At 44.2% G+C, this 10,402-nt stretch overlaps 1 pseudogene; it reads right to left on the reverse strand.

The window, feature by feature from the left end:
* The window catches only part of LOC139274601 (general transcription factor II-I repeat domain-containing protein 2A-like), a 6,665-nt pseudogene extending 2,871 nt beyond the window's left edge, over nucleotides 1-3,794 (reverse strand).
* Between the last annotated feature and the right edge of the window lie 6,608 nt (nucleotides 3,795-10,402).

Genomic DNA, 10,402 nt, shown 5'->3' on the forward strand with positions numbered 1-10,402 from the left:
GACTTCGTCTCCACAAAGACTGAGCGATGGTCACTGCTACCAATGCTGTCAGAGTTAGGTGCATCTACAATAGGTAGATTGGTGAGGACAAAGTCAGGTATGTTTTTCCCTCGTGTTTGTTCTCTCACCATCTGCCACAAGCCTAGACTGGCAGCAATGACCTTCAGAACTCAGCCAGCTTGGTCAGTAGTTGTGGTACCAAGCCACTCTTTGTGATGTATATTGAAGTCCCCCATCCAGCCTATGTTATGTTCCCTTGCTACCCTCAATGCTTCTTCCAAGTGGTGCTCAACATGGAAGGAGGGCAGTAGGTGGCAATCAGCAGGAGGTTTCCTTGCCCATGTTTAACCTGATGCCATGAGACTTCATGGGGTCTGGAGTCAATGTTCAGGACTCTCAGTGTCGCTCGCTCCTGTCTGTATACCACTGTGCCGGCACCTATGGTGGGTCTGTCTTGCCGGTGAGACAGGACTTACCCAGCAATGTTGGCTGAAAGGTATGATATTGTGAGTATGACTATGCCAGACTGTTGCTTGACTAGTCTGTAGGGCTGCTCTCACAATTTTGGCACAAGTCCCCAGATGTTGGTGAGGAGGACTTTGCAGGATCGACCAGGCTGGGTGTGCCATAGTCATGTCCATGGCCGATACCAAGGTCGATGCCAGGTGGTCTGTCCGGTTTTATTCTTCTTATTGTTTCTCATCATCGTTTTGTTACAACTGAGTGGCATGCTAGGCCATTTTAGAGGGTCAGCTACATTGCTATGGGTCTGAAGTCACATATAGGCCAGACCAGGGCAGGTTTCCATCCCTAAAGGACATTAGTGAACCACTTAGATTTTTACAACAATCCGGTAGTTTCATTGGGCTCAAGTTTTGGCCTGAGTTGCTCCTATTTTTGGGAGCAACTAGTTTAGAATGGAGCATCTTAGAAATTGCAATTCTCGGCATTTAGTTTGCTCCAGTTCTAATGAGTTAGAATAGTTTCATTTTAGAACAGATTTTTTTTCCAAAAGGGGGCGCGTCCAGACACTTACGCCTGTTTTGCAAGTTTAGGCAGCAAAAACTTACTCCAAACTAACTTAGAATGGAGTAAGTGTAGATTTTTGTACGCTCAGAAAAACCTTGCCTACACTTATAAATCAGGCGTAGGGAATGAGCGATTGGGGAGGGAGGAGGAAGGGGAAGAGGAGGAGGAGGGGGAAGAGGGAGGAGGAGGAGGGGAAAAGGAGGAGGAGGGGGGAGAAGGAGGGGGAAGAGGAGGAGGAGGAAGAGGGGGAAGAGGGAGGAGGAGGTGGAAGGGGAGGAGGAGGGGGAAGAGGAGGAAGAGGAGGAAGAGCGGAGGAGGAGGGGGAAGAGGAGCAGGTGGAGGGGGAAGAGGAGGAGGGGGAAGGGAAGAGGAGGAGGAAGGCAAGAGGAGGAGGAGGAGGGGGAAGAGGGTGGAGGAGGTGGAGGGGAAGAGGAGGAGGATGAGGAGGGGAAGAGGGAGGAGGAGGAGGGGGAAGAGGAGGAGGAGGGGAAGAGGAGGAGGAGGAGGAGGATGGGGGAAGAGGAGGAGGATGGGAAGAGGAGGATGGGAAGAGGAGGAGGAGAAGGGGAGGGGGAGGAGGAGGAGGAGAAGGAGGAGGGGGAAGAGGAGGAGGGGGTAGAGGAGGCTGAACGGGAGGGGGAGAGGCTGAATGGGCCCCGCCGCCGACAGGGAAGCCGGGCCGCCGCCGCCAACACTTCGGGTGGGGTCCGCCCCCAGCAAGATGCCGGGCGGGTGGGCCCCACTGACGACGGGAGGAGGGGGGAGAGAAGGAAGGAGGAGGGGGAAGGGCTGAACAGGAGGCTGAACGGGAGGGGGGGGAGCTGAACGGCAGAGAGCTGGGGGGGGGGGGGGGGGAACTGAATGGGAGGGAGGCCCAAGTCTCGATCGTCGCCCAGGGTGCCCATTTGGCCAGGGCTAGAGCTGGCGTGCTTCGGGCCGCTCCCACGCAGCCTTGGGGGCGAGGAGCTACTGTACACTCTAACGCGCATGTGCAGAGGTCCCGGCACTGTTTTCAGTGCTGGGACCTGGCTCCGCCCCTGACCCCTTGTGCTGCACCACGCCGAGCACGAAGACGTCCTGAGGAGCTCGCAGAATCACAAGGTAAGTTTTCGGCGCCCTTTTTATTCGAGAAAGTCGGCGGACCTTATGGAGGTGCGCCGTTCTTACAGAGGGTGGAAACTTGGGTCCATGGTCACCATTACTGATACTAGCTTTTTATTCCAGATTTATTTAATTAACTGAATTTAAATTCCCAAACTTCCATGGTGGGATTTGAACTCATGCCACCTGTTTCTTTTGCTAATCATTGTCCTCAGGTTACCGACACTATTCCTTATTCAATCTATCAAAGCCGTTCATGATTTTGAACACCTCTATCAAATCTCCTCTTAACCTTCTCTGCACAAGGAGAACAATCCCAGTTTCTCCACATTACTGACGCCCCTCATCCCTGGTAACATTCTAGTAAATCTCTCTGCACCTCTCTCAGGCCTTGAAATCCATCCTAAAGTGTGGTGCCCAGAATAATACAATTCTCCAGCGAGGCCTAACCAGAGTTTTATAAAGTTTTAGCATAACTTCCTTGCTTTTGTAATCTACAAGCCTCTATTACTGAAGCCAAAAATCCCATATTTTTATCAACTTTCTCAGTTTGAACTGCCACCATTAAAGATTTGTGTACATACACCCTAAGATCTCTCTGTTCCAGCACCCCCTTTAATACTGTACCATTTAGTTTGTATTGCCTCTCCTTATTCTTCCTATCAAAATGCATCACTTCACATCCTTCTGCATTAAATTTCACCTGCCATGTATCCACCTAATTTACCAGTCTGTCTATGTCCTCCTGAAAGCTGTTACTATCCTGCTCATTGTTTATTACATTTTCGAGTTTTGTGTTAGCTACAAACTTTGAAATTATGCCCTGTATACCAAGTCAGGTCATTAATAATATCAAAAAGCACAGTGGTCTGAATACCAACTCCTGGGCACACCACTTTATACTTCACTCCAGTCTGAGAAACAATTGTTCACCACTCCTCTGTTTTCTGTCCCATACCCAATTTCATATCCACGCTGCAACTATCTTTTTAATCCCATGGGCTTTAATTCTGATATTAAGTTTATTATGTGGTATTTTTTCAAGCGCCTTTAGAAAGTCCATATAAACAACACTACCTTCATCAACCCTGTCTGTTACTTCATCAAGGTATTCAAGTTAAGCAATCATAATTTGCCTTCAACAAATCTCTGCTGACTTTCATTTATTAGCTCACACTTTTCCAAGTGGCAATTAATTTTGTCCCAGATTATTGTTTCTAAAAGTTTCCCCATCACCGACATTAGGCTGGCTAGCCTGAAATTGCTATGATTATCTCTCTCCCCTTTTTTAAGTGGACATGTAACAGTTGACTTCATCCAGTCATTTGGCACCACTTTCATATCTAAGGAGGATTGGAAGATTATGGTCAGAGCCTCTGCAATTTCTACCCTTACTTCCTCAGTAATCTAGGTTGCAAACCATCAGGACTAGATGACTTTTCTATTTTGAGTACTGCCAATCTTTTAAGTACATCCTCTTTATCCAATTTTATCCTATACATTATCACTACTACCTCCTACTTTACTGCTACATTGGCAGCATCCTCTTCTTTAGTGGAGACAGATGCAATGTGCTCATTTAGTACCTCAACCATGCCCTCTGCCTCCACAGGAAGAACTTCTTTTTGGTCCATAATTGGGTCCACCCTTCCTTTGACTATCATTTTACTATTTATATATTTATAAAATACTTTTAGGTTCCCATTTATGTTAGCTGCTGATTTATTCTCATACTTTTGCCCATTGCCTTCTTATTCCTCTTCTTAGATCTACTCTGTACTTTCTGTATTCAGTTTGGTTCTCTATTGTATTATGAACCTTACATTAGTCATAAGCCTCATTTTTCTGTTTAATTTTAATCTATATTTTTTTGTCACCTATGAAGCTATAGCTTTGGATTCCCTTTATTTCCCCTTTGTAGAAATGTGTCTACCCTACACCTGAACCACTTTGAAGGCCTCCCATTGTTCAATTAATGATTACCTATCATTTTTTGATTCCAATCCACCTGTACCATATCCTTTTCAACCTACTGAAATTAGTCCGACACCAGTTAAATATTTCTACAAAAGCAAAATACTGCGGATGCTGGAATCTGAAACAAAAACAGAAAATGCTAGAAATCTCAGTGGGTCAGGCAGCATCTGTGGCGAGAAGCAGAGTTAACATTTCGGGTCGATGACCCTTCATCAGAACTAGCAAATGTTTGAAATGAACAAATTCTGAAGGAGCACTGAAAGGGGGAGGGGAGGAAAGAACAAAAGGATAGGGTGGAAGACAGGAGAGATTTGAGAGACAAAAGGGATGATGGGTCGACTTGAGATGGTAATAGCAGAAGTTAGAAAAAGATAAGTCTAGATAGGGTGTGAATGGCAGGATAATTATCAGCTGCCATGGAAAACAAAGAGAGAGAAAAAATACATCAGAGCAAAATATGGGCAGAGGTTAAGATCTGAAATTGTTGAACTCGATGTTGAGTAGAATGCTGTAAAGTGCCTAAACGAAAGATGAGGTGCTGTTCCTCGAGCTTGCATTGAGCTTCATTGGAACAGTGCAGGAGTCCGAGGACGGGGGGTATCAGAGTGGGAGTGGAGTGGAGAATTAAGATGACAGGCGACCGGAAGCTCGGGGTCATGCTTACGGACTGAACGGAGGTATTCCGCAAAGCGGTAACCTAATCTGCGTTTGGTCTCCCCAATGTAGAGGAGACTGCATCGTGAGCAGCGAATACAGTATACTAAATTGAAAAAAGTACGTAAAACTGATCAAGGAAGTTCTCTTGTACACATTTCAAAAATTCTTCTCCCTCTTTCCCCTTTTCACTGTTACTATCCCAGTCTACATTAGGATAATTAAAGTCCCCATTATCGCTGCTCTATTTTTTTCCATCTTTCTGTAATTTGCCTGCAAATTTGCTCCTCTATCTTTTTACTATTTGGTGGTCATTAGTATCCACCCTGTAGCATAATAGCTCCTCCATTGTTCCTTAATTCTAACCAAATAGATTGCATTTGACCCTTCAACTACATCATCCCTTTCAAATGTTATAGTAGTTCCCTTGATCAATATTGCCAGCCCTACCTTTTTTTGCTTCCCTATATTTCCTAAATATCTCATAGCCAGGAATATTAAGTTCCTAATCCTCCCCTTCTTTGAGCCAGATCTCTATTATTGCCACTATATCATAATCCCATGTGGCGACTTGTGCCTGCAGCTAACCAATCTTATTTACCAGGCTCTGTGGATTTACTCACAAGCACTCCTAACCCATTTTAGACTACTTCACATTTGTCTCTGTCTTATCCCTCCTATTTCTGAACTATTCTTAACTCTAGTGCTATTTGTCTCTCCCAGTACTCTGCGCACCTTGTTTCTCCTCTCTGATGTTTCATCTTGATGCCCATTCCCCTGCCTAATTAGGTTAAACTCTGCCCCATAGCACGAGTTAACATCCCCATGAGGACATTAGTCACAGTGTTGTTGAGGCGCAACCCATCCATCTTGAACTAGTCCCTCCTGCACCAGAACTGGGCCCAATTCCCGAGGAACATGAAGCCCTCCCTCCTGCACTATTTCTCTAGCAACGCGTTAACCTGTCTTATTCTGCTATTCCTATACTCACTATTATTCAGAGATTACTAGCTTTTAGGTCCTCCTTTGTAACTTCTTCCATTACTCTGACTGCAAGACCTAAACCCTTTCCCTTCCTATGTTATTGGTTCCTACATGGACCATGACCTCTGGCTGCTCCTCTTCTCCCCTCAAAATGTTCTGCACCTGCTCAGTGATGTCTTTTACCCTGGGACCAGGGAGGCAACATACCAAGCGGGACAGTTAACCATGATAATCCGATGCACCAGCTATATTGATTCGCAGTCAATAAAATACACAAAAGTCAGATTATTAAGTATATTTGAAGAAAATATGGCATATGGTTAAGCTCTTTACACTATACTGGTTTCATAAGGCAAGTTTGCACTTGAATTGAACTCTACATATAGTAATGTATAATCTCTGAGTTTTCTTCCTTTCTCATGTCCAGCAAGATTGAGATTTATCTTATTTCTATCAACAATAACATATACCTTGTTAACTTTTAATTAAGTGCTGACATGAAGAACATGGAGAGATAAAGCCAGCTAGACAGCTAAAATTTACTGTTGTGTTTGTGCGTTTTAGCTGGAATACGAATCTTGATAAAGAGTATTGGATTAGTCTGAAGTGGTGCTTTAGTTGTGGTAAGCTAAAGTACTTAATTTGTGTTTTATACTTTAAAGTACATACTTAAACATAGGGGCTGATTTTCATCAAGGCTACTGCCCACCCAAGTGTGGCCCAAAGGGCCGCCGATGGCTGCCGAGGTACTTTGGGTGGGATATTCATCATCGAGGTCCCTCGAAGGTCGGCGGGCTGCAAATGGACAACGTATGTCGCCAATCTGGGTGGCAGCGGGCGGGAGGGCTCATTCTCGGCAGCAGAGGCACTTGCCGCCCAAGTGCCGCCGAGGATGGAGTCGGGCCCACGGAGGACTGAAGACCTGAAAAAAAAAATCAACAGTAAAAAATTAAAAAACTATCGGAAGACCTTCAGGGACCCCATCCAGGTAAGTTGCTGTGGAATTTAAAAAAAAATGTTCACTTACTTTTTTTTCCGGTTCTTCAAACTCACCATCGGGACCAGACCAGCCTCCTCGCAGCGGTCCACCCCCGTTCTGCCGCCGACTCCCGCTTAGGAATCTGGGAGCTCGGCGGGCAGAAGGTCAGATGCACCACTCGGCCGTCTGTTGACCATTCCCGGCAGCTCTCCCTTCCCGCCCGCTCCAGGCTACCTCCAAAGTGGCACTGTACGGATCTTCACGAGGAATGTTGGCGGCAGTCGGCGGCAGCGGGCAGTGAGTTGATGAATTTCGGCACCATAGACTCTTAAAGGGCGGATTTTCCTATCAGGTGCTTCCGGTGAGGGATAAAGACTCCAAGTAAACAAAGGTCACAAACACAGCAGTCCGTGATTTTCTATTAACATTAATGGAATGAAAATCACGGGCTGCCTTTCCACAATGTCCCTACATCCCCTATCAGTGAGTGTTACTCCTCACTGGATGTGCCCAATTGTGGAATATATGTACAAGAGGAAGAAATAAATCATGACAAATAAATAGACAAAGCTGGAGTAATGAAAAAAAAAGCTACAGATGCTGAAGATGCCCTCTAAGAGCTTGCATTTGCATCAAACACGAGTAGGACATTCAGCTCCTTGAGCCTGTTCTGCCATCCTATTAGATCATAGTTGATCTATACCCCAACTCCATTGAACTGTCTTTGCACCAAATCCCTTAATACCATCTAAAAATCAATCAATCTCAGCCTTGAAAATTGTAATTCTCTCATTTTCCACAACTTTTTGGGGAAGCGAGTACCAGATTTCCACTACCCGTTGTGTAAAAAAGTGGTTCCTGATTTCAATCCTAAATGGCCTAGCTCTAATTTTAAGACTGTGCCACTTGCTCTAGATTCCCCCACCATAGGAAAACATTTTGTTGTATTTACCCTATCAAATCCCTTAATTATTTTAAATACTCCAAATAGATCACCTTTTAACCTTCTACACTCAAGGGAATACAAACCAAGTTTTTGCAACCTGTTCTCATAATCTAACTATTTAAGTCCTGGTATCATTCTGGTGCATCTGTGATGTATCCCCTCCAATGCCAACATGTTTTTCCTGATGTGCATTATCCAAAACTGAATGTCCAGTTTACTTCAATGGCTGTAAAGCACTTTGGGATATCCTGAGGTTGTAAAAAGTGCTCTGTAAAATCAAGTCATTTTTTCTTTCTTTATGGGTCTGACCAAGGCACTGTACAACTGAAGCATCATTTCCTCACCCCTTGATATAAAGGCTAACATTCCATTAGCCTTTAGATTACTTTTTGCACCTATGATTTGTATATATGGACATCTACATTCCTTTGCTCCTCCACAGCTCATAGTCTCTCAACCATTAACAAAATATTCCAACAACAAAATACTGCAGATTCTGGAAATCTGAAATTAAAACAGAAAATGCTGGAAATACTCAGATCAGGTAGTATCTGTGGAGAAAGAAATAGAGTTAACATTTCAAGTTGATGACGAAAGGTAATCCACCTGAAACATTGCTTTCCCTACCCTACTCCTATACATCCTTACTCACACCAATTTACTTTGCACCTCCACCCATCCTTCTCTATCGATATTATCACATCATCATCTAGCCACCCCTCACACTCACCATCATCCGAGTGCACAATACCAACTAACAACACACAAGGGTAGGCACTTGGGTATTTTATGCAATGTTCATGTGAAGTTTCTGTTAATGTGGTGTCAAACATTGACACCTTTATTTTCAATACTTTACATTCTTGGACAGATTTGTATGCACCTTTGGAAGTGGCTTAGTGAGTTGCAGAGAATGATGAGATACTCAGCAGATCAGGTAACAACCGTGGAGAGAGAAACAGAGTTAACGTTTCAAGTGACAAACAGATACAAATGGATATGATCTGATAGCCATTACAGAGACACGGTTGCAAGGTGACCAAGGCTGGAAACTAAATATTTCGGGTATTTGACAATTTGGAAGGACAGACAGAAAGGAAACGATGTGGGGTAGCTCTGTTAATAATGGATGAGATCAGTGCATTAGTGAGAAACGATAGTGGCTCAAAAGACCAAGATGTTGAATCAGTTTGGGTGGAAACAAGGAATAAGAAGGGGAAAAAGTCGCTAGTGGGCATAGTCTATAGGCCCCCTAACAGTCTGTTGGACGAAGTATAAATCAAGAAATAATGGAGGCTTGTAATAAAAGGAATGACAATAAGCATGGACGATATTAAACTTCATATTGATTGGACAAAGCAAATTGGCCAGGGTAGCCTTGAGGAAGAGTTAATAGAGTTTATCTGGGATAGGTTGCTTGAACAGTGCATTGTGGAACCAATCAGGGAGCAGGCTATCTTAGATCTGGTACTGTGTAATGAGACAGGATTAATAAATGATGTCCTAGTAAAGAACATAAGAACATAAGAATTAGGAACAGGAGTAGGCCATCTAGCCCCTCGAGCCTGCTCCGCCATTTAACAAGATCATGGCTGATCTGGCCGTGGACTCAGCTCCACTTACCCGCCCGCTCCCCGTAACCCTTAATTCATTTATTGGTTAAAAATCTATCTATCTGTGACTTGAATACATTCAATGAGCTAGCCTCAACTGCTTCCTTGGGCAGAGAATTCCACAGATTCACAACCCTCTGGGAGAAGAAATTCCTTCTCAACTCGGTTTTAAATTGGCTCCCCAGTATTTTGAGGCTGTGCCCCCTAGTTCTAGTCTCCCCGACCAGTGGAAACAACCTCTCTGCCTCTATCTTGTCTATCCATTTCATGATTTTAAATGTTTCTATTAGATCACCCCTCATCCTTCTGAACTCCAACGAATAAAGACCCAGTCTACTCAATCTATCATCATAAGATAATCCCCTCATCTTCGGAATCAGCCTCGTGAATCGTCTCTGTACCCCCTCCAAAGCTAGTATATCCTTCCTCAAGTAAGATGACCAAAACTGCATGCAGTACTCCAGGTGCAGCCTCACCAATACCCTGTACAGTTGCAGCAGGACCTCCCTGCTTTTGTACTCCATCCCTCTCGCAATGAAGGCCAACATTCCATTCGCCTTCCTGATTACCTGCTGCAGCTGCAAACTAACTTTTTGGGATTCATGCACAAGGACCCCCAGGTCCCTCTGCACCGCAGCATGTTGTAATTTCTCCCCATTCAAATAATATTCCCTTTTACTGTTTTTTTTCCCAAGGTGGATGACCTCACACTTTCCAACATTGTATTCCATCTGCCAAACCTTAGCTCATTCGCTTAACCTATCTAAATCTCTTTGCAGCCTTTCTGTGTCCTCTACACAACCCGCTTTCCCACTAATCTTTGGGAAAGGATCCTCTAGGAATAAGTGACCATAGCATGGTTGAATTACAAATTCAGTTGGAGGGTGAGAAAGTTGGATCTGAACCCAGTGTCCTAAACTTAAACAAAGGAGACTTCAAAGGTATGAAGGCAGAGTTGACTAAAGTGGACTGCGAAAATAGATTAAAGTGTGGGACAGTTGATGAGCAGTGGTAGTCATTTAATGAGATATTTCATAACTCTCAACAAAAATATATTCCAATGAGAAGGAAAGACTGTAAGAGAAGGGATAACCATCCGTGGCTAACTAAGGAAATAAG

The sequence above is a fragment of the Pristiophorus japonicus genome, chromosome 10 (assembly GCF_044704955.1).
Source record: "Pristiophorus japonicus isolate sPriJap1 chromosome 10, sPriJap1.hap1, whole genome shotgun sequence".
NCBI lineage: Eukaryota > Metazoa > Chordata > Chondrichthyes > Pristiophoridae > Pristiophorus > Pristiophorus japonicus.